The sequence below is a fragment of the Hibiscus syriacus genome, unplaced genomic scaffold, assembly GCF_006381635.1.
Source record: "Hibiscus syriacus cultivar Baekdansim isolate YM2019G1 unplaced genomic scaffold, ASM638163v2 tig00116951_pilon, whole genome shotgun sequence".
NCBI classification, from domain to species: domain Eukaryota; kingdom Viridiplantae; phylum Streptophyta; class Magnoliopsida; order Malvales; family Malvaceae; genus Hibiscus; species Hibiscus syriacus.
Window position 1 is genome coordinate 4,523,117 of NW_024063482.1, and position 26,043 is coordinate 4,549,159.

General features: G+C 35.4%; 2 pseudogenes; both read left to right on the forward strand.

The window, feature by feature from the left end:
- The first annotated feature begins 503 nt into the window (after positions 1–503).
- LOC120189033 lies at positions 504–15,403 on the forward strand (annotated as a pseudogene).
- A 16-nt stretch (positions 15,404–15,419) lies between these two features.
- The window catches only part of LOC120189034, a 29,839-nt pseudogene continuing 19,215 nt past the window's right edge, over positions 15,420–26,043 (forward strand).

Below are 26,043 nucleotides of genomic sequence, written 5' to 3' on the forward strand. Positions count from 1 at the left end.
TAAGACCTCAAAAAATTACAATAATTATTTTATTATCGATGTCGTTTAATTCGTGTCTACAATTGAGCTCATTGTTGTTAAAAAAAATTTAGGGCTCAACTACAGGCCCATCTTCAATTACACCGACTTAAAATCTAAAAAACCCAACGGTTATAAATTATAATTGATTGATACGTCTATAAATAGATCCGTTGGGTCAGGGTTACTTCATTGTTAGGTAGACACGATTATCGCCTTATACTACTTTTAAATTCCCGCCTTAATCACTCCCGAAGTCTCTTTGTACGATCTCTTTCCAGAGCTTCAATTTTTTCGTTTCTTGCGAATTGTGATTGGTGATCGCTAAACCCTAGTATACAACCGTGGGTAGTTCTCGGGCTTAGGCCGGTGGCGCTCAAAGATCCGGGGCGAGTACTATTAGAAGGATAAGGTGGAGAACTTTATGTGCCATAGTAATCTTGAAATCGAACTCGGAGAGTGGGTTAATTTCATTACCGGTCAAAATGGAAGTACGCATCTCATCTCTCTCTCTCTCTCTTATAAAAACTGGCTGCAGGTTTATTCTTCTTCTTCTTCTTTTGCTTTTAATTTTTTTGGTCTAGTTACGGGTAATCTGTTTGATATATCTGATATCTATCTTAATTCTCAGTTATTCTATTGTTCAAGTGGATATTAAAAATGAAGGGATTGATTCTTTTAAGCCAGATATTTTCGGAAATACCATTATTATAGAACGCAGGATTACTGACACTACGAGCTACAATGTTTTGAAAGATTGTCAAGGTTTGAATCATTTCCTTTCAAGTTTGCTTTAATGTCCAATGGCATGGTCTTATTACTTCTGAATGACGTGTTTTTTTTAATAAAAACCCAAACGAACAATTTTTCACATCATTAAGCGGATTAATTCAAATTTTCAAGCGATTCAATTTTGTGTATTATGTGCTCATCATGGGTCTTTCTTTGCTAAATGCCAATTTGGGTGATACCTCTATTTACTTGATTTGATTTTTTTTCCAGGTATCCAGTTTTAGTCGTTAATTTTTATTCTCCTTGGTGCTTCTGGAGTACTCGCCTGGTAATCTACTATTAGCATGTCTGATCTTTCACTCGAAGATACTTGTTGAAAACATTATTTGTTTAGCTCGTGTGTGTAAAGTGGTCCTCAAGCATAACTTATTATACTGATATAGTTGCCATATCTTCTAATTATTGTAATCCATTTTCTGACTTTGTATTCTTCATTCATACTATTATATTTAACAACCCCTCTTTTTTCTTTTTTTAGAATAAATGAGCATTTTAATAACCTCTAATATGCTTTATAGTGCGATATTTTCTTTAGTGGACCCTACTTTGTGAAGCCCCGTGTCTACCTTTAAACAAACAAATATTTGTTTCAATATTAAAAAAAAACACAATAGCATTTTGTATGAATTAAACCCTTGCTTCTAATGAGTTTGAAATCTTAGGTCAAACTGATAGTAATGACATGCTTTGAGCTGTTATGAATTATGACTAACTATATTTGCTCTTTTCTACCACTGAATGCTTCGAGGATTCTTTACTTGTAGTAGCTTCACCATGTTCTTTTTGGGTTTCAGAGCTCGCCATGGGAGAAAACTACCAATATAATAGAAGAGAGGTCTGAGAATGCATGATTTCTCTTCCATGGAACAGATTTATAAGTACTTTCTTGATTTGGCAATGAATTTTGCACCCTTGCTTTTGACAGATATGATCCAGAAAGTGATGGACGTATTCTTTTGGCAAAGGTTGATTGTAGTGTAGAAGTTGACTTTTGTAGTATGTATTTCCTTGTTTCATTTTCTATCACATATAAACTGATGCTTTATTGTTTGATAATATGTCATCATTTGACATGTTATAATCTAAGAAATAAACCGAAAGAGAGGGGAAGAATAAAAGAGGTAATGCAAGAGAAATCTGATTGTTGAATTAAGAGATTACAACAGTTTAAATAAATTGAGTTGCTGACTTCTAATACTTTTCTGCTAAAGATACAATTCTATCTAGTGATAGAGATTATAAAGACTCCTAAGACTTATCCTTCCTAATCATAAAAGACTCTTAAACAAATGAGACTTCAACACGGCTGATTCTGACATGACCATGCATTCTGATCTCTTTAACCATATTGTTGCATTCTGATCTCTTTGACGTTGCAGATACATATTAATATTTATCACATCATATATTTAAACTATGTTTTCTTGCTTGTTGTATAGAATTATTTCCCAAATTTTTCATCTTTTTATAGCTTTACCACATGTTTAATCTTTCTCTTTCTTCCTTAACTAGTTTCTTCATTACTATTGTGCTCACTTGTTCCGTCTTCTTCTCAACACAGTCATCACATCCAAGGGTATCCATCCATTCGTATTTTTCGTTAAGGCAACGATGTGAGGTTAAAGATTGTATAATCCATTCTTCCTCATTCCACCTTTTTCTTTATGCCACTTGCTACTTAATAATATTATATTCCAATATGTTAAGCTTCCACTTCTCTTTGACCCTTATACTTTCCTTTAGGCTATTTAGTACCACTGAACTTTATGATCTGTGCAATACAGACTCGCCTTATTCTCTGACCTGTAAGTGTTTCAGGGAATCCCATGGACACCACGAACAAGAATCTTATTATGGAGATCGTGATACAGAAACCCTGGTTAAGGTATGACTAAATTAGTTTTGATCTGGCCATTTGAGTTTATAGATCGGTTACAGAAATCTTATAAGATAAAGGTGCGTACATGACCTAATGTTGCTGCCTATTTCTTCCAGATGATGGAAGAATTGGCCACTTCTATTCGGCAGGAGAACCAAAAGCTGGCTTTAGAGGATAAATCCAGTGTTACAAAACGACCAGCACCGTTGACGGGAGGATGCAGAATTGAAGGATACATGCGTGCAAAGATGGTGATAATTATAATATTAGATTAGACTGACAATTGTACTTATTATTTGGCATATAATTAGTTTGTTGAATCATTTAGGTTTAACCTTAAGATAAATGAGGAGCTGAAAGTATTACTTGAGTTGCACCTTGCAGGTTCCTGGCAACCTTATCATCTCTTCAGGAGCCCATTCTTTTGATGCTTCTCGAATGAACATGTCTCATGTCATACGCCATCTTTCTTTCAGTAAAACAGTTTCACCTCAGGTATTAAGTGATGTCAAGCGACTCATACCTTTTCTTGGTAGAAACCATGACAAGTTGAATGATCAATCGTTCATTAATCACCAAGATGTAGATGCCAATGTCACTGTAAGTTTTCCCTTTCTTGCGACCCTTTTTGCATGTGCAATTTGTGTGGAGAATAGTTTTGACAAATGTAAATTGACTTTATTGTTGTTTTTCTTTGCACGTGTTAAAAGGTTTTAGAGGATAAGTGATCATGGGAAATAACAGGTCCAACAATATAACATTTCAAGATTATGGGACATTCTCAGGTTAAATTATTGATTCTAGATACTCTTCTGTCTGATTACTTCTGAATGACGTTGTTTTTATTATATAAAAAAACATACAAACAATTTTTTTTGCATGTGCAATTTGTGTGGAGAGTAGTTTTAACATATGTACATTGACTTTGTTGCAATTTTTCTTTATTGATTAAGTTCTTGTAATTTTAGGATTTATAGAAATAATTTCGTTTTGAAGACCTTCACATCACTGATCCATTTTCCCTTTTATAGATTAAGTACCATGAAACAAAGCAGCGTGAGATTGATCATCAAATTCGTGAGCATCATCTACATCAAGCCAACAGGGTCTGGGTAACTCTTGTTTTCTTTTTTATTTATTTGGTTTACATGAAAAACATGAGAATGCTGTGCTTTTTTGTTCCCCTAAACATTTTAAGGACAACTTTAACTTGATTTTCTTTTCTTGGACTGGTTACAACTTTTGGTGGGGATGGAGTGCTACGTCTTCTACGTGAAATTGAGAGGCTTCGCCTTGCATTTACCGTGCCACCTATTGGTCCAATTGGTGCTCATGTGATAAGTGATGGAAAATTACTACAGAAAATTTTGAGCACACTTCTTACGCCTAGGAACTAAGCAACTAAATCTTTATTTGATAATATAAGATCTGCTTGTTCATTTGGTGTTGGCTACAGAATGCTGAATGCTTTTCATATTTTCCTTTCTCTAGATCTCTTTGTTAATGGTATAGGCAATTTAGGGATTTATACAGTATAAAAACATTTGCTCGCATGAGCCGTATTGAAGCTTCTTTTTCTTTTTTTTTGGAAAAATCACTTAGAAATTGTTTTTAGTCTGCACATAGATCTCTTCTGATTCCATAGGCTTTTTCCTATGAAAGTTTCTCCATTTTTAGTTTTTTTATACAAGTACAACCATAGGTATCACTGTTTCCATATTAAGTAATTCTTGACGACTTTCTGGAAACTATTACTAGTTTTGTGGTTATTGTGTTGCAGACAGACATCAGTCAATGGTGATACATGGGCTCCTGCTGTTGAACAAGCTATTGGAAAGTTGCTAAATGGATTCATTGTGACAAATTCTCAGGATACTCGTTCTCTTAGAAAATGCGCAAAGAAGGCAAGATATAATTACTTTCTGACTGTTATAAATAGGTTTTCGAGACCAAGGTGAAAGGATGAGAATTCTATTTTTTTTTTATAAAAAAAAGCCTCTTTTCATAGTACTGATGTTTCAATACAATTTCCTTGATATTTGGTTCTGCTTTCTTTGTTGGTTGATTATACTAGATCATTCACTCTCCCAAACAAATCACACAACCTCCCAATCTCTTTTACATTCTGATAATCCTACTGTTTTCAATGTTTTGGTAGATGTGGTAATTTCATGTTTTCATCATGGATTTCCAATCTAAATCATGCTATTAGGAAATTTACATTTTAACTACCCTTTCTGCCTATTTCTTTTCTTTTATCATAATCCAATGTAGTGGTTACTGGTCTGTTAGTTTAGCAAGAGGCACAATGAACTTGGTCCATGAATTTTTTCATGCTTGCTCTTAAGAAGCTATTGCTGCAGGCTTATGTGTAGCACTAACATTTTCTGTATTCTTAGGGTAGAGCTGAGAGGCAAGTTCTTGTCGAAGATTACAACAGGGGGAGGGCTGTTGCATTTGATCGAAGAATACAGAACGTGTTGGAGGTTTTCACCTTAGATGGGTTTAAAATATAAGTCGGGAACTAATTTTATATATTGTTTCATGTCTTATCCTTTTTAAAAATGTTACCTGGTATGTTCAATATCGTCTTTGTAGGGACTAATTTTTAAGAGAGTGGGAATTGAATTTGGTTTGTGAATCAAATTACATTGTTTAGATGGATTTCAAGTTGTACTTGTTCTGAAAGGCACAAATCTAAGTTCTCTAATCTTTTATTATAATTTTTATTTTGTTTTCTTTATGTTTATGCTTGTCAAATTCTGCCTGAAGAATTTTGTTCATTTCTCAAATCTAAGATTGTTCTCATCTTGAATTCAATCTGAATGTAATCGTAAAGCTTGAATTTAAGAATTTATGATAATTTGATTACTTAAAATTCCATCAATTCTATCCAGATGTAGTTATGCTGAAACATGTTTATAACAAATGATTAGAAGATATTGTAATTTGGATGCTTTCTTTGCTTGTTCTCTTCCCCACCTGCTAAACATTGATTTTCATTTCCTTGGGTGTTCTGTTAATTTCTAAGGTTTTCACGAGGTTCAGTTTAGACAGTTCTCCTTGTAAAGAAGAACCTTAGAATTGGCCGTCTTTGTGGTTCTTTTGATGATCAAATTAAGGAGTTTGAAAGTCATGTATCAAATATTAAATAAGATATTGATCAGAGCAAGAGTAGAAAGAGGGAGATAGAGAAAAAACTTAAAGATTTTACATCGAAGATGATAAGAAGGTAAAAATAATGTGCTAAATTTTTGTGCAGACCTTTTCTATTTTTTAACATTTATTTACTTTATTTGTTCAAGTGGTGCCATCCCACATCCATCAAGTTTTAGGTTTTCTTTGGTTTTATATTCATGTTGGTATGTTCACTTATCATCAATTGGTTTTAGGTTGGATGCTTAACATTGTATTAGAACTTAGGCGTGTTATGTATTCTTGCTAGTCTCATATAAGGTCAATTGCACGACAGAGCGCGATACTAACTGTTTTATGTATAGCGTTCGGCAGAGAAACTCAAAGGGCTTCGAAGTTGAAGGAATTTATAAAAACTGGCTGCAGGTTTCTTCTTCTTCTTCTTCTTTTGCTTTTAATTTTTTGGTTTAGTTACGGGTAATCTGTTTGATATATCTGATATCTATATTAATTCTCAGTTATTCTATTGTTCAAGTTGATATTAAAAATGAAGGAATTGATTCTTTTAAGCCAGATATTTTCGGAAATACCATTATTATAGAACACATGATTACTGACACTACGAGCTACAATGTTTTGAAAGATTGTCAAGGTTTGAATCATTTCCTTTCAAGTTTGCTTTAATGTCCAATGGCATGGTCTTATTACTTCTGAATGACGTGTTTTTTTTAATAAAAACCCAAACGAACAATTTTTCACATCATTAAGCGGATTAATTCAAATTTTCAAGCGATTCAATTTTGTGTATTATGTGCTCATCATGGGTCTTTCTTTGCTAAATGCCAATTTGGGTGATACCTCTATTTACTTGATTTGATTTTTTTTCCAGGTATCCAGTTTTAGTCGTTAATTTTTATTCTCCTTGGTGCTTCTGGAGTACTCGCCTGGTAATCTACTATTAGCATGTCTGATCTTTCACTCGAAGATACTTGTTGAAAACATTATTTGTTTAGCTCGTGTGTGTAAAGTGGTCCTCAAGCATAACTTATTATACTGATATAGTTGCCATATCTTCTAATTATTGTAATCCATTTTCTGACTTTGTATTCTTCATTTATACTATTATATTTAACAACCCCTCTTTTTTCTTTTTTTAGAATAAATGAGCATTTTAATAACCTCTAATATGCTTTATAGTGCGATATTTTCTTTAGTGGACCCTACTTTGTGAGGCCCCGTGTCTACCTTTAAACAAACACACATTTGTTTCAATATTAAAAAAACAAAATAGCATTTTGTATGAAATTAAACCTTGCTTCTAATGAGTTTGAAATCTAGGTCAACTGATAGTAATGACATGCTTTGAGTTGTTATGAATTATGACTAACTATATTTGCTCTTTTCTACCACTGAATGCTTCGAGGCTTATTTACTTGTAGTAGTTTCACCTTGTTCTTTTTGTGTTTCAGAGCTTGCCATGTAACAACCCGAAAAAAATATATTTAAATCGATGTAATTTGGTGAAATTTAGTGATTAAATTAAAAGTTTTCAAAACTTATATGTCATTTTAGAAGTTGGAAAAAAATTTAATGGCCAAGCCCTGCATTATACCTTTGAGTGTCGGCAGGCTTTTCTTTTAAAGGAAATGAATTGGTTTCTGCGTGAAAACACAGAAAACCAATTCATAAAATTTCCTTTCCAGCAGCCTTCTTTAAAGTCTGATTCCGACGCGTCCGAGCTCCATCGTAAATTAAACCACCGTCGTGTTCATCTTCGACCCGATCAAAACCCAGTAAACCAATTATAGCGAAACGCTGCCAAACGACGGAATTTCGAGTCAAAGTCTCGACGTTTTTTTAGCATCACCGTCGAGAAAATCTTAAATTCATCTTCGATCGTTGATCGGTTTTCGACACCTCCCGCACCATCGTGTTCTTTGTGTCGTTCCGAGTCCGACGGTGTCCTCCTTGTCTCCGTAGGCGGCGACGCGTGAGGGAGGTGAAGCGGTCAAAGTTCCGATCGAGTTGAAATCAAGCTCTTTGACTTGCTTGACCGGTCCAAACCGGCCTGACCCGACCCGACCCGTTGACCAACCCGACCAGTTGACCGACCCGTTGACCCGACACAGTGACATTTTGGGAATTATTTTGAAAAAGTGACATTCTGGGAATTATTTTGAAAAAGGTGACATTTTGGGAATTATTTTGAAAAAGTGACATTATGGGAATTATTTTGAAAAAGTGATATTTTAGGAATTATTTTGAAAAAGGTGACATTATGAGAATTATTTTGAAAAAGGTTGCATTTTGGGAATTTTCGAATGTGGACTATTGAACCCCTTTGACCATAACTTTGACCGGCTTTAAAACGACCTTTGATTTTGTTCGAGTATACATATTCTGACATTTTTCGACGTGCCGAATTCGTTTCCGAAGTCCGTTTCGCCAAATTCGAACTCGAAAGCCTCCAAATCATCAGTCAAACCCGTTGATTTTGACTAAGAATTTGAATTTTTGAAAAGTCATACTTTATGTTTTTCGACGTCCTTATTCCGATTCCGCAATCTGTTTGGTCAAATTCAGACTCAAAATCCTTCAAATTGATAGTCAAACCCAGAAAATGCTTATATACTTAAGAATTTTAGCTTTGATCAATTAAGTAAGACTTGGGGTATAAATTATTATTGTTGAAGGTACAAGAGACTTTCCGGATCGTGCTCGACCCAGTTCTTCTAGATCAGTTAAACCACGTGTGCCAGTATTCACCCGTAAGACCCGTAAATTTTATGATTTTAGAGATTAATTATGTTACCCATTAGTAATATAGTGTTATTATAAATTAGGTTCGAAAACTGTAGCAGAGCGTGGCGAGACCATCAATCAGTAGATCTACTACTTGAACCTATTATCGAGGTGTGTTCCCTATTTATTACTGAACTGGTTTATTTGGTTTAATATGTGGTACACTGAATTCTTTGGTTACTATTTTACTGATGCACCGATTTAATGTGATAGTGACTGCTATCTGATTTTTGTTTTGAAATGGTATATGATTACCATGTTTATGGATTTATGGAATTTATGTCACGGTGCAATTAAATTTTTGGAATACGAAGTTATAAAGTACAACTCTGATCAAGATGGAAAATTTTACGGACCTAATGTGACTCTTAGGTAGGCTCTGCGGCTCTGAGATCATTCTCGGGTAGGCCCTGCGGCCCTAAGATGTGTTCTTAGGTAGGCCCCACGGCCCCGAAATTTATCTTGGGTAGGCTCTCAGGCCCTAAGATGTTCCCTTAGGATAACTCTTTTATGAGATTTACTGCAGTATAATTTTATGAGATTTACTGGACTATGATTTGTTTAGTGTACCGTACCTATCATGATTTTATAGTAATGTTGGGACACACTGAGCCTAGCTCACTTTTCGAAAATGTTTTCCCCTTTCAGATACTGTTGGTTAGATTCACCTGATTGAGCACTTGGAGGATCAACATATCTCTTGAAGTATATCGTATTGTAATGTTTTATCTTTTAAGTTGACACTATTTTGGTAACATGGGCCTTATTTTAAAGTATTGGATTTTATAATGATTGCTCATTTGCTATTTATATTTGGTTTATCGTAAATTTGGATTTTTAAGACATGTTTAAATTAATTTGTTTTTTTTAATTATATTTATAGTATAAATTATTATAATTTCATAAACGTCATTTATTTTTACCATGATTGAATAATGGTTTCGGAACAATATCTTTAAGAATCATGAATGTGATTCACTAGACTTAGTCGAAACGCATAGATCGGGTCTAGGGGGTTACACGCCGTGGGAGAAAACTGCCAATATAATAAAAGAGAGGTCTGAGAATGCATTATTTCTCTTCCATGGAACAAATTTATAAGTACTTTCTTGATTTGGCAATGAATTTTGCACCCTTGCTTTTGACAGATATGATCCAGAAAGTGATGGACGTATTCTTTTGGCGAAGGTTGATTGCAGTGTAGAAGTTGACTTGCGTAGTAGGTATTTCCTTATTTCATTTTCTATCACATGTAAACTGATGCTTTATTGTTTGATAATATGTCATCATTTGACCTGTTATAATCTAAGAAATAAACCGAAAGAGAGGGGAAGAATAAAAGAGGTAATGCAAGAGAAATTGGATTGTTGAATTAGGAGATTACAACATTTTAAATAAACTGAGTTGCTGGCTTCTAATACTTTTCTGCTAAAGATACAATTCTATCTAGAGATAGAGATTATAAAGACTCCTAAGACTTATCCTTCCTAATCATAAAAGACTCTTAAACAAATGAGAGTTCAACACGGCTGATTCTGACATGACCATGCATTCTGATCTCTTTAACGTTGAAGATACATATTAATATTTATCACATCATAATTCAAACTATGTTTTCTTGCTTGTTGTATAGAATTATTTCCCAAATTTTTCATCTTTTTATAATTTTACCACATGTTTAATCTTTCTCTTTCTTCCTTAACTAGTTTCTTCATTACTATTGTGCTCACTTGTTCCGTCTTCTTCTCAAACACAGTCATCACATCCAAGGGTATCCATCCATTCGTATTTTTCGTAAAGGCAGCGATGTGAGGTAAAAGATTGTATAATCCGTTCTTCCTCATTCCACCTTTTCTTTATGCCACTTGTTACTTAATAATATTATACTCCAATACGTTAAGCTTCCACTTCTCTTTGACCCTTATTACTTTCCTTTAGGCTATTTAGTACCACTGAACTTTATGATCTGTGCAATACAGACTCACCTGATTCTCTGACCTGTAAGTGTTTCAGGGAATCTCTCAGCAGAAATGGATGCAATGAAGAAATATTAATGAAGTCATATGGGGAAGTTTAGATATTATTAAAATTTATATGAATTTGAATTTTCTTTTTCATTTTGACTCTTTGGTATTGAATTATGATTTTTATAATATAATCCTACATATCTGCAAAACATAACCTTCTATGATGTCTTTAGGTGATAAAATTTAGAAGATAAATGGTCATGGAAAATGAAAGGGTCTGGTTCCTTTCTCAAGTTAAGTTATAATTACTTCAAAAATTCACTTATGTCTGATTACTTTTGAGTTCTGACTGTAGTAATCTTTTTAAAAAAAACTTTTTTTAAAATGCTCTTATATCTGATTACTTCTGAGTTCTGACTGCAGTAATCTTTTAAAAAAAACTTTTTTACTCGTTCATTTTCTGCGGTGAGGATTTAGTTTAGATTGTAAAGGTTTTAGGGGATAAGTGATAATGGAAATTGAAAGGTACAACATCATAACATGCCAAGTAAAGACTACCAAACATTCTCAAGATAAATTATTGGTTCAAACTCTATATTCGAGCACTTATGACTGTTGTTAATTTTCTTTTTAAATCTTTTTTTACGTGTTCAATTTGAGTTAAGAGGAGTTAGTTTAGATGATAAGGTTTTAGTGGATAAGTGATCATGGAAATAAAAGGCCCAACATTCTAACATTCCAAGATTGTGGGACAATTCTCAGGTTGAATTATTGACATTTAAAAAAAAACAATTTTTTTGTATGTGCAATTTGTATGGATATAGTTCTGACATATGTAAATTGGCTTTGTTTCTGTTTTTCTTTGCAGAGTAAGTTCTTGTAATTTCAGGATTTATTTCTCTTAGCTTATAGAAATAATTTCGTCTTGAAGAGTACCATGAAACAAAGCAGCGTGAGATTGATCATCAAATTCGTGAGCTGTCTACATTAAGCCAAAACAGTTTGGGCAACACTTATTATTTATTTATTTGTTTTACATGAAAGAAATGAAGATGATGTGTTTTTTTATTCCCCTAAACATTTTAAGGTCGCCTTTGAATTTGATTTTCTTTTCTTGGACAGGTTACAGCTTTTGGTGGGGATGGAGTGCTATGTCTTCGACGTGAAATTGAGAGGCATCACCGTGTGTCTACCGTGCCTCCTATTGGTCCAATTGGTGCTCAAGTAGTGAGTGATGAAAAATTGCTACAGAAAACTTTGAGCACACTTCTCTTGCCCATGAACTAAACAACTAAATATTTATTTGTTAATATAAGATCGACTCGTTCATTTGGTGTAGGCTACAGAATGTTGATTGCTTTTTCAGATTTTTCCTTTCACTAGATATATCTGTTACTGGTATAGGCAATTTAGGGACTTTTATGGTGGAAGGACATTTGTTCGCAGGAGTTGTATTGAAGCTTCTTTTTTCCTTTGGAAAAATCACTTAAAAATTCTTTTTAGTCTGAACATCTTTTCTGATTCTAGAGGCTTTTTCCTATGAAAGTTTCTCCATGACCGAACAAAGCATGTTGAGATTGATAGGCATTTTATTGCTGATCAAGTCAATAAATATACAACACCCTTTCATACATTCCTTTAGAAGGACAGATTGCAGACATTCTTACTAAAGCTTTGTCAAAGTCTTTTTTGATAAATTCCTATTCAAGCTGGGATTATACAATGTATATTCTCTAGCTTGAGGGGGAGTGTAGGAATTATTGAATTATATGAGCTGTTACCATCCCTTTAGTTAAGGGATTCTAGAAATATTCTTTCAATCCCTTATTTTAAGGGATCATATCTCCTAGAATTAGTATCTTTCCTAACTCGAGTTTCCTAATTTAGAGACATAGTTTGTATATACAGATGCAATACATCCTATTGAATTAATAAGAAAATACAGAGACTTACTCTGATTTCTACAGTTTTCGAGACCAAGGTAGGATGAGAATTCCAATTTTCTTAAAAAGGCTCTTTTCATAGTACTAGTGTTTCAGTGCAGTTTCCTTGATATTTGGTTCTGCTTTCTTTGTAGGTTGATTATACCAGATCATTCATTTCCCCAGACAAACCACCCAACTGCTCAATCTCTTTTACATTCTGATAATCTTATTATTTTCAATGTTTTGGTAGATGTAGTAATTTTTCTCCTTCTGTTTAAAATTCTTTTTCGAGCTTAATACTAGTCTAAAATGTGTTTCCTTGCACATAATGCCTATCTTTGTTGTTTGTATCTCTTTTTGGGTTCATATATGTCACTATGCCCTATGGTCAATGCTTCACTTGCTTTATGCAGAAAAGGCGCGTGGATGTGGAGCATGATTTCTTGGTTAAGAGAATGAAACTGTAGGATGTGCAGAAGTCACATGATGTCGATGCTAGTGTGTTGCCTGAGTCAACTACTAATGAACTTCAAGAAATTTCAGTTTGTTCCATGACTGACTTGGCTTACAAACCTTGCTTTTATGCTCATATTCCAGTAAGTTATAATCCTTTTCTAACGATATCTTCGTCATTGAATCGTCTTTAGGATGCTAAAATGTTGATTAAGAAGAAGAAGGTGTTAGTAGAAACGCTTAAAGAGAGCTTTAATGCAGTAGAAGAAAAAGCCAGAACTCTTAAGTTATCATTCGAAGATTTTGAAGATATTATTTTACTAAACTATATTTAATGTTTAGTTCAATTTTGCATGTGGCTTTACTTGCATTCCATTGTCTCCTTATGCGTATCATATAATCAACAAAGGAGGAGGTTGAAGCTTTTCAGAAAGCATAGGAGGAACTAACAAAGATAGAGAAAGGGAGAAATAATGCAGAAGCGGTTTACTTTCTGCTCCATTTACTTTTTATTCATTTACTTATTCAAGTATCGTGTGGAAACTTGAATTCATAAAATCGAAGTTTTTGTTTCAGAATAAGGTCCAGTACGAAAATGTTATGAAAGAAAAGGTTCTTCCTCAAATTAAGGAGGTAGAGGCATAATATGTGGAACTAGAAAAGAATCAAGGTTGATATTTATGCCTTTATAGATATACTAACCAATTGTAGCCCATGTTATACTTCTGCAACTATCCTGTGGAAACTTGAATTCAGAAATTGAAGTTTCTGTTTTAGAATTGAGTCCAGTATGAAAATGTTATGAAAGAAAGGTTCTTCCTCAAATTAAGGAGGCAGAGGCAGAGGCAGAAAATGTGGGACTAGAAAAGAATCGTAAGGTTGATATTTATGCATCTCTAGATATACTAACCAATTGTAGCCCATGTTATATTTTGCAACATTGCGGGAGAGCTACAGAAAGGCTTCTTTCATTTGTCCTGAGAGTGAAATTGACGCTTAGAAGACGTGGATGTAAGTACAAAAATCAGAGACTTATGCATGAGGGCAATCGGCATGGGGTGGTTAATTTTCGATAATTTGCTTTGAAAATACCCCAATATTTGTTTGTAGTTGGATTCCATGTTAATTTTTGATTTTCTGCAGATATTCAAAATTGATTGATGATCTTTGGTTGTTGTATCTGGAGAAAGAGCATGGAATTTTAAGGAAATTGCATACTTATAAAGCCTTTCGAGAAAGATTAGATGTAAGTTCCACTGTTGTTCAATTTGCCTGTAATTGGACATTTGGTCTCTATTATACAATGAAAAGACCTTAATAGAGTTCTTTATTTTGTAATCTCAACTAATCTTTTCTAACATTTAGAATTATGGATTGTGATGTGAACTTTTTTCTGACTGTTTTATAGGTTATATGGCATTTGATAGTTGTTTCATTGTAATGTCATTTCTCCTAAATGTGAATTCTGAAAGAAATGATTGGTGCCTTACCTGAAGGCTTGTTTAATGTTGCTAAAAGTTTCTTAGCTTTTTTCCTTCCCATGCTTCGGTTGTTATATTGTAGGCTTGCCAAAATGCTCTTGATTTGCGTAGGTTTCAACATAATGCAGAACTTCTAAGACACGAGTTGACTTGTCATATGTATTTTGTTTCTGACAATTATTAATTTTCTTTCATTATGATTATTTATTTTATTATTCTTGTTGGGTACAATTAGATTTAATGGCCATTTGGGGAAGAAAGGTGTCAGCAGACACATTAATGTTAATTATGCTATCTACTCAGCATTTTACAATGAGTTTGATGATTCCATTTGGTTTAACAGGATAAAATGCCTCAAGATGCATCAAGCAACACTGTTCGTGATACAAGGGGACTTTCAGGTTTTTAAATTTTCCATCCCATATACTCTTTAAAATTTGTTTTTCTGGCTTTCAGTGTCATGACTACAAAAATTTATCTACATATGGCTTCTTGGCTATTGTTTAATCCAAATAAATGTTCTATCTTTTTGGGAACTCTTTACTCCCAAATAATCTATAAGTTAAAGAGGTTAGAAGAGTCTTGACATTTTTATAATTGATTAATGTTGAACTTCACTGATGATTTGTTAACTAGGAGGGGGAGCGCTTCTCAACATTATGCTTTGCGCTGGCTCTTCATGATATGACCGAAGCCCCATTTCAAGCTATGGGTGAGTTTGATGTGTTCATGGTGAGTGTTTTTTTCCTTTTGGGGTTGGGGACTTGGGGTTGTAGTCATTAGCATCACATACCTTGGGATTAAGGTAAATGCTATTGCCCGTCAAGAAGCAATAACTCGTGGACTGAGCTGTTCTTTTATTTGTATATTTTCCTCCAGGATGCAGTTAACCGAAAAATCAGCTCGAATGCTTTAGTTGACTTTGCATTTTCTATTGGTTGGTTAGACTAACATTTTTTTCCCAGTCATGATAGTGAATGCTTATTTTTTTCTTTCATCTTTTCCCCTTTTTTTAGTTAGTCTAGTAAAAGTTAGCTCTCATTCATTGACCATGGAAATTTTTATTATTTGCAGGAGAAATTGGAGAAGTTGGACAAACGCTTTTCAAAGAAGAAAATTCAAGTTGCTTCTTTGGTGAAAAAAATCTGAAGTTAGAAAAAGGAAAGATGAATTGTCGGATGCTTTTTGCTTTGTACATTAATTGTTTTCAATCTTTGTTCTTCCAAAAGTCAGGTTGAATCACAAGTCTTGTTGTGCATTAATCCTTCGGTGATTACATGATTTTCTTAACATTGTTGCTAGGCTTATTTTCAGTTTTTTTAACTGAGGGCAAATATTGTACAACTGTTTATTTCGATTTGTTTAGTCACGATTAAATATGAATAAAAGCTGAATTTTGAGTTTTCGAAACAGATTCTTTCCTTGTTAATTTTTTATTGGGCACCAAAAAATGTTTTGTCATTTTAAGTAAAAATTAATTTTAATTAAAACAACAAATTGAGGTCTGCGTTACCAAAAAAATGAGTTCGAGAGTCGATTACGTGTGGGGAAGGATTAGCACCCCCACAACGCCCTAAATCGGTACCTAATCGATTAATTAACGTCTTTGCAATGAACTTTACAAATTCAGATTTATTTTGATTTTTGATCCAATAAAACAATGATGTAAAATTAAAAAAAACATTCAAAAGCACTCAAATAAATTAAATTAAAATTACCGAGTCATTTTAGAAAGATAAAGAATGTTCGATTATTTACAAATATCGAGACCAGATCTTAAAAGTTATAACAACATTTTCTCGATATATTTAAATAAACGAACATTTCTTTTTCTCTCGTTCCCAAATTTTAGGTGACAAATCAATTTTTTGTTTCACTTTCGGGATACACTTTATTTTAAAATCATTAAAAGCGGACCTCAAATCAGTTATGACTGCCCACTTCAACAATTTTAAATTAAAAATATATTACCCTTAATCCAATTATGTCGTATGGCCGAGTTATGCACATGAGGATATCATACAAGTTATACAAAAAGTATGTCACATGCCAAAAATTAATTAAACAAATATTATAATTAAAAATATCATACAACATTCAATCAAGATAAAATGACTAGTCCTACATGTACGCAAATGAATAAAATGGAACTTAAATTAAGCATTATACTATCTTACCTAAATTAAATATATGAAGTCTAAGCATACAAAACCAATATAGCATATAATAAACATCCCCAATGCAAATTCACGTAATTGTTAAAAAGAAATATTCAACATATTACAATTGATATTTACTCAAGTATATTAATTCAAACTTAAACCTAATTTGAATATATATATATATATATGTTTATTTACACGCATTGTGTCTTAAACATGCATCAATGAATTTACGTACAAAATATTACAAACATCGGGACCATAAAATAACAATTCGCAAGGGATCAAAGCATAAACTTTCAAAGTAATAGGCTAGAAACACAAATAATGCAAAATTCGATTTAACAAACCAAATGGACTAAAATCCAACATGTAAGAATTTAAAAGGTCTAATATCTAAAGAGCAAAGACTAAGTACAATAAACACTTTAGGACGAGAATTAAATGTGCATAAAGTATACAGACTGAAATAAAATAAGTGTAAAACAAGGTTACAAAATCAGAAACGCGGTGGTTATGGACCAAAATGCATAATATTGGAATATTGAATGATCATCCCACAGATAAACCACACGTAAAATGTATGCCCTATACACTACCTTTTCAATGAATTCATATATATAAAATATAGGGTGAAAACTGAACCCTAAATTAATTGCTTTCATTCCCAGCCGTAATACCCTCTCATCTTCTCCACTCTCCCTCTCGCCTCTTCTCTCGACCCTCTGTGATAACCCAGGCACGATTCCCTTTTCCGACCACTACCGTGGTGGTCACCAGCGATGAAGCACCCGAATCAACCTAATGAGCCTAGACCTCTCTAGCCCTCAACCAAAACGAACAACCAACACCACCTATGGACTCCGACGAGGACCAGAACCGGCGAGATAAGCTAAGTTGAACCTTTCTTTTAACTTTTCTTCTGATTTGCTTCTAGTCTAAACAATTTCAAAACGTATGAAACTAACATGACTCGGTGTTAAACCAATCTCAGACTACAAACCCGAGAGCTTCGCCCCCTAAACACCAAAGAAAAAAACGAACCAAACGGGACAGAGACCCAACCTCGATGCAGCAACGACATCGACAATCAATCAAAACAGAACCTGAGGTAGATCTAACTGTCTATTTCTATCTTCCTTACCCTTATTTTCTTCCTAAATAAATACCACATATACGAATAGTTAGTAAAAATAAACAAAATAAGATGAAATACCTCCTTATTAATGCTTGATGTTTTTTTTTTGTTGTTTTTGCTTGAAAGAATGCTACTGCCCTTTTGTGAATGATTGATATCCTTGCGATTGTGAGAATGAAAATCAGGAGAGAAAATAAATGTTTCTTTTTATTGCTTTTCAAATGTTGAACCATAAACTTTTACAAATTCCCCTCTTTCCTTTTCGTTATCTCTGTAATCTCCTGCTCGTTTTTTTTGCTGTCTGATCTTTTCCTCCCCCCCCTCTGTTTCTGGTGATTAGTCTCCCCTTAAAAACTGATGGTTTCCAGTAGTTAAAAAAAATGACCTCCCCCTCCATTTACAGTTTTTTGATAACTCAAAATACCCCCCACTCTCTACAAACCGTTCCCTCTCTTTTCTGGTTTCTTAACTACCCAGACAAATTAAGCATCTACAGCTGCCCCTCTTTGTTCATTGTCGTGTAACGAGAATAGATCAAAGATCAAAAGATGACCGAATTTGTCTGGTCTTGAGAATGTTACGTCAGGATAAATTCTTGAAAAATCTTCAAATGACGAGCCTGCTCCCTATTCCTTCAGGAAGTATAAGACTCGAACAATCTTCATAAAACGTGTCTGCTCTCTATTCATTCAGAGAGTATAAGACTTGAACAATCTTTAATAAAACGGGTCCGCTCTCTATTCCTTCAGAGAGTATAGAACTCAAAAAATCTTCAATAAACAGGTCTGCTCCCTATTCTTTCAGGGAGTATAGGACTCAATCCTCAACGAACTTGTCCGCTCCCTATTCATTCAGAGAGTATAGGACTCAATCTTCAACGAACTTGTCCGCTCCCTATTCATTCAGAGAGTATAGGACTCAATCTTCAACGAACTTGTCCGCTCCCTATTCATTCAGAGAGTATAGGACTCAATCTTCAACGAACTTGTCCGCTCCCTATTCATTCAGAAAGTATAGGACTCAATCTTCAACGAACTTGTCCGCTCCCTATTCATTCAGAGAGTATAGGACTCAATCTTCAATGAACTTGTCCGCTCCCTATTCATTCAGAGAGTATAGGACTCAATCTTCAACGAACTTGTCCGCTCCCTATTCATTCAGAGAGTATAGGACTCAATCTTCAACGAACGAATTTGCTTCACTACTCTTTCGTGAAGGCTTATAGATGATTTGCTTCAAAGGTCAAACCAGTTATCTTCATCTCGATACTTTCATATCTTCAATCCTCAATTATCCCTGGGAAACCTGTAGATATTTAAGCCATCATGCGATTATGAATGCCATGATCCTACTCATGCCTAAAATGTATGCAATTATGCAATTCAATGCGTTTTCTTCTTTGAAGGAACTCTATCTCCTTTTGATCTCGATGGAACTCGGCTTCATCTTGGGCACAGAACGTTTGACCAGTTCACCCCAGTTAACAATCTCAATTCCATATCTCTCGGCTTAACAGTACCTTGACTTATTTCTTCTTGAAACCCGCCAGTATCCCTGACCAACTTCTCAACAAACAACAATCTCTAGGGTCAACTTTTAATGGCTGAAATTTTCTACGAACTTCAAGATTTCATTTTCCCGTAACCACACAAGCTTACATGTTAAAACCATCATCAGCTTCAGAATACCTGCATTTTCCGAAACCTTTTACACAATAATACAAATGATCTCATGTACTTCAAGTTAAGCCATATGTTTTAACCTTTCAAAATAAGATGTTTGCAAAAGGGAAATTATCAAGAAAAGACATCTCTTTATATAATACAGAGAATTTTAGGCAACTAAATGACAACTTTTAACTGGAAACAGTAAAAGAACAAAGAGTAGGCGTCTTCAAATATCAATAATGCAAATGCTTTTGATCTGACACGCCGTTAGAATATCTCGAGTGTAGCTTCTGTCAGAAGGATCTCCAAAATTGTGATGCTTACGAGTATGAAGCTACTTCTAAACTCCCAAATCTCTATCATTGGATGCCCTAAACCAGTATTGAATCTCATATGCATTCAATTTCTCTTGGTTATTTCAATCGAGACTCATTAATCTTTAGTCTCATTCCTGATCACCAACTGTCATTGTTACTATCCATATCAGGAGCTCTTTCCACTTCCAAAACTGATTCAGAACCTCCACCATGCCGAATTCTGAATTCCAAACTCAACTCAAGTCGCCCTTTGCGGTTTTCAACTTGAGACCTCCTTGGTTCCAAGACGCCCTTTTCGGGTTTTCATCTTGAACCCTCCTTTATTTCTCTTTTTTCATTTTCTCTTTTTCTTTCTTTTTTTTTTCTTCCCTTTCATTTTTTCTTCTTTTTCTTTCTTTTTTTCCATCATTTATCTTTTTTCTTATTTTCTCATTTTTTTCTCTTTTATTTCTTCTTCAAGCAAATATCTCTTAACAACATCGGAATTCACTGGATATGGTAATTCTGATCCGTCCATTTCAGTTAGGACTAATTTATCTTTTTCTTATTTTCTCATTTTTTTCTCTTTTATTTCTTCTTCAAGCAAAATATCTCTTAACAACATCGGAATTCACTGGATATGGTAATTCTGATCCGTCCATTTCAGTTAGGACTAAAGCTCCCCCAGAAAAGGCCTTCTTGACAACATAAGGTCCTTCCCAATTGGGCATACATTTTCCTCTGAAATCCTTCTGAATAGGCAAAATCCTTTTAAGCACCAATCTCCCTCATGGAATTCTCGAAGGCGAACTTTCTTACCATGTGCCCGTATCATACGTTTTTGGTACATCTGACCATGACAAATAGCTTTCAATCTCTTTTCTTCAATCAAATTCAAATGGTCATACCTAACTTGGACCCATTCTGCCTCATCAAGCTTTACCTCTGACAAAATCCGAAGTGAGGGAATTTCCACCTCAATAGGTAAGACAACTTCCATCCCATAAACCAAAGAAAACGGAGTTGCCCCAGTTGAAGTCCGTACTGAAGTTCGATAAGCAAACAGAGCAAAGGGCAACTTCTCATGCCAATCCTTATAGGTCTCAGTCATTTTCTCTATGAGCCTTTTGATGTTCTTATGGCCGCCTCTACTGCCCCATTCATCTTTGGGCGATAAGTGGTGGAATTATGATGCTTTTTTTGAACTGTTTACAGACCGAGTCCATCATCTTATTATTTAAATTCAACGCATTCGGAGATAATCCTCTCGGGCAAACCATATCTACAAATGATCTCCTTCTTCAAAAATTGCATATTGTAGACTGGGTAACATTTGCGTAAGAAGCTGCTTCTACCCACTTGGTAAAGTAATCTATGGATACCAGAATGAAGCGATGACCATTTGAAGCCTTGGGTGAAATTTGTCCAATAACATCCATGCCCCACATTGAGAATGGCCACGGAGCTGTCATTACATGCAACGGATGAGGAGGAGTATGTATCATATCTCCATAAATCTGACATTTGTGACATTTTCGAGCATAATTGATACAGTCTGTTTCCATAGTTGACCAATAATACCCAAATCTCATAATCTGCCTAGCCATAACATGCCCATTAGCATGGGTACCACATATTCCCTCATGCACTTCTTCAAGAATCAATTTGGCTTCTTTTGCGTCCACACATCTTAACAAGACCTGATCCAGACTTTTCTTGTATAGAGCCTCACCATCAAGCACATACCCTGATGCCATTCTTCTAATGGTTCTCTTATCATTCTCAGTAGCCTGTTCTGGATAACTCTGATACCTTATATATTGCAAGATATCATAATACCAGGGGTTTCCATCTTCTTCTTCTTCAATATTAAAACAATGGGCTGGATACTCATAAGCCTTCATTTCAATGGGCATCATATTTGAATGCTCGTTCATCTTAAACGCTGCTGCCAGTGTGGCTAAAGCATCTGCCATTTGATTTTCTTCTCTGGGGAGTAATTGAAAGTTACTTCTTCAAATTCTTCAACAAGCTCCATAACCAATTTACGGTATTCTACAAGCTTGGGATCTTTTGTCTCCCATTCTCCTCTGAGCTGGTATATTACCAAAGCTGAATCTCCATACACCTTGAGCATTTTTACTTTGCGTTCAACAGCAGCTCTAAGACCCAGAACACAAGCTTCATACTCAGCCATATTGTTAGTACAATCAAAATTAAGCCGACTGGTGAAAGGATAATGCTCTCCCTCTGGTGAGACCAAAATTGCCCCGATTCCATGTCCCATGGCATTTGAAGCACCATCGAAGTTCAATTTCCAATATTTGCTAGTGGATACAACTGCTTCTTCTACCGAAATAGCCATTAAATCTTCATCCGGGAAATCAAAGCTCAACGACTCATATTCTTCTGAAGCCCTGCTTGCAATGAATTCCGCTATAGCACTTCCTTTAACTGCCGTCTGGTTTACATACTGGATGTCAAATTTGGACAATAAGATCTGCCAACGAGCTAATCTTCCAGATAATGCAGGCACACCCATTAGATATTTCAAGGGATCAAGCTTGGATATAAGCCAAGTAGTATGATACAACATATATTGCCTAAGCCTTCGGGTAGCCCATACTAAAGCGCAACACAACTTTTCAATGGGTGAGTATCTTGTCTCACATTCAGTGAACTTCTTGCTGAGATAATAGATAGCCCTTTCTTTCTTCTCAGTTTGGTCACGTTGCCCCAGCACACACCCCATTGAATTTTCATAAACTGACAAATAAAGAATCAAGGGTTTGCCTGAGATGGGTGGCGCTAAAATTGGAGTGCTCGACAAATATATTTTCACTGCTTCAAAAGCTCTTTGACAGTCCTCACTCCATTCTCCTGAGTTATTCTTGCGAAGAAGGCGGAATATGGGATCACACTTTTCCGTCAGCTGTGAAATAAACCGAGCTATATAATTCAATCTCCCCAAAAATCCTCTGACTTCTTTTTGTGTGGGGCTGGCAAGTCTTGAATAGCTTTTACTTTATCTGGGTCTATTTCAATTCCTTTTCGGCTTACTACGAAACCCAACAACTTTCCAGATGTCACCCCAAAAGTACATTTATTTGGGTTGAGTTTTAACTGGCATCTTCTTAGTCTTTTAAAAAGCTTTCTCAAATTCCCGATATGTTCTTCCTCTGTCTTAGCTTTGACTATCATATCATCGACATAAACTTCTATCTCTTTATGCATCATGTCGTGAAATAACGTCACCATGGCCCTTTGATATGTTGCCCCTGCATTCTTCAGTCCAAACGGCATTACTTTATAGCAAAACGTTCCCCACATGGTAACAAATGTCATTTTTTCCATATCATCAGGGTTCATCTTAATTTGATTATAGCCAGAAAAACCATCCATAAAAGAGAACAAAGAATTTCCAGCAGTATTATCCACTAGAGTGTCTATATGTGGCAAAGGAAAATTATCTTTTGGACTAGCTCGGTTGAGATCCCTGTAGTCAACACACATTCGAACTTTCCCATCCTTCTTCGGTACTGGGACAATATTAGCTACCCATTCAGGATATTTGGCCACTTTAAGAAACCCGGCATCAAATTGTTTCTTCACTTCCTCTTTAATCTTGAGCAGCATCTCAGGTCTCATTCTTCTCAGTTTTTGCTGTACCGGTTTACATTCAGGCTTTATTGGCAGTTTTGTGAACAACCAACTCTGTATCTAACCCGACATATCTTCGTAGACCAAGCAAACACATTCTTGTATTCTTGAAGCAATTCTATCAAATCTTGTCGACCTCCAACTGACAGAGTGATACCAATCTTTATTCTCTCTTATCTCATCTGTCCCCAAATTCAAAATCTCAGTAGACTCTTTATGAGGCAGAATCTGCTTATTCATTCTCCACCATTTTCAGCAATTCAGAAGGTAGTTCACATCTCTCATCATCATCACAATCTTCGATTTCCCCTTGACATATAGGCTTCTTGAAATCAATCCGGGTCAGAGTCATTGGCATTCATATTATTGATATCTGAGCTCCTGAAAAAATAATGAAAGAGAAGATATATATACATATACATATGGGAGGATCTTTTCCCATATAAATAAATAGAAAGAAATAAATACATACATATATACAACAAAGAATGAATGATGAAATGAATGGGAAAATGTTTGTCATTTGGAACTAACAGAATGCATCTTTTATTGAAAGCAAGAAAAAAACAAACAGCTTAACCCTTTACATAAATCACCTATTGCCCCAGGGTATGAACAACAGGGAGAAAGTTATAGTGCATTACTCTGTAACAGATTTGTAAACTACAGGCAGTTCTTCTGCGGTCCAATTGTTCAACACGAAGCCCGGTGGTGCAGGATAAATGCCCATAACTCTCATTTCCTCAAATTCATCATCATTATAACGTTAATGCCTAAATCTCCCAAGGCTCCTCAACTATCACCTCGGTGTTCCTTGAATCCCCTTGAAACATATGTCCCCCAGACATGAAAATACTACCCAACGGCGGGAAGGTCATGGGTTCCCAGCTAAGGTCTTCACCAGCCAATCTGGCTTTTCTGATTTCTTGGCCCTTCTTAATTCCCCTCATCTTATCCCTCGAAGTTGGCTGATATCCCAAACCAAAATCTTTTTTAGTAATAGGGCATATGGATTCACCGGTCCTTGCAACTGTCGGCCTAAACCCTTTCCAACTTTTGCTCCTCTTCCAAGAGTCAATTTAAGCCCCATCTTGGTAGTTTGACAATCGAGGCTTTGGTATCTTCTTGCCTTCGGCCACAAACGTAGCATTGACAAACTCCAACGATCTGAAAGAACACTCGACGGCTTGCTCATCACTTCATATACGGAGCAGTAGAAGAAACAGAAGCAATAATGTCCTCTTCAGCATGAATACATACCAACCTTCCATCAATCACAAATTTCAGCCTCTGGTGTAATGTGGACGGAACTGCACCGGCCTGATGAATCCAAGGCCTTCCCAACAAACAATTGTACGTAGGCAATGTCCATTACGAGAAACTCTACTTCATAAGTTGCTGGACCAATATTCAGGAACATCAATCTTGCCCAACACTTCTCTTTTAGTCCCATCGAAAGCTCGAACAACACTTTGACAGGTTCTCATAAGTGTACTATCTAATGGAAGCTTCTTTAGAGTCACTAAGGGCATCACATTCAAAGCTGAACCATTATCAACCAAGACCGGGACAACACATGCCCTTTACATTTAACCGTATGTGCAAAGCCTTCTGACTACCCATCATCCCAGAAGGGATTTCATCCTCAGAAAAGATAAAAATTATCAGCTTGTACATTGGAAACTAAACGATCCAACTTTTCAATGGGCAACTCTTCGGAACAAAAGTCTGGTTCAAAACCTTTAACAGAGCATTCCTATGGGCCTCTGAACTCAAAAGTAATGATAAAACAGAAATACGGGCAGGCAACTTGTGTAACTGTTCCACAACACTGTATTCACTGTGTTTCAGAAACTTCAAAAATTCTACCGCTTCAGTCTCGGTTACTGGTTCATTGATAACAGGCTTATCCTCTTCTATCTGCACATCAACTTTTTTCCCCTTATCACACAACCTTCTTCTCAGACTCTTTAGGTGATTAAGAGAATAACACCTACCACTTCTAGTTTAGGTGGATTAAGAGAATAACACCTACCACTTCTAGTAAAGCATCCCACCTCATCTATTTCCTCATTCTCTTTTGTTACATCTCCCATCTGGCAATCATATCTCCAAGGCACTTGTTTATTATCCCGATATGGGAATGGAGATGGAGGTGTAATAACCACTTTCGGGGCTACCTTCTCAGCAACTCGATTTTTGGGAGTAATAATTAGGGGACAACTGACATTGTATACCCCTTTAGACGATCATTCTGAAGCGCAAACTTCCGCTTCCTCTTTTTCAGCAATCTCTCTAAAGAATCAATTTCTTTACTGTCCATCATGTCCTTGTACCAAAGATAGGAAATCAGGACATTGCTGAATACTGTGTCCTTCACTGTTATGATACTGACACACCTCTCCACTGTTAAACTGTTTCACCTATCAAACTGGGCTTCAACAATCCTACCTGACCATCTGGCACACACCCAACTCATGGGTGATACCACCTCACTAACATTTTTTTGATGACATTCCTCATTCTCAAAGCTTGGACAACCTTCTTAAAAGCAGTACAATTCTCAATGGAATGCCCAGGGTTCCCTGCATGGTACTCACACTGAGCACTAGCATCATACCATTTGGGAAAAGGAGGTTGCATTGGAGTCACGTGATACGGCGAAACC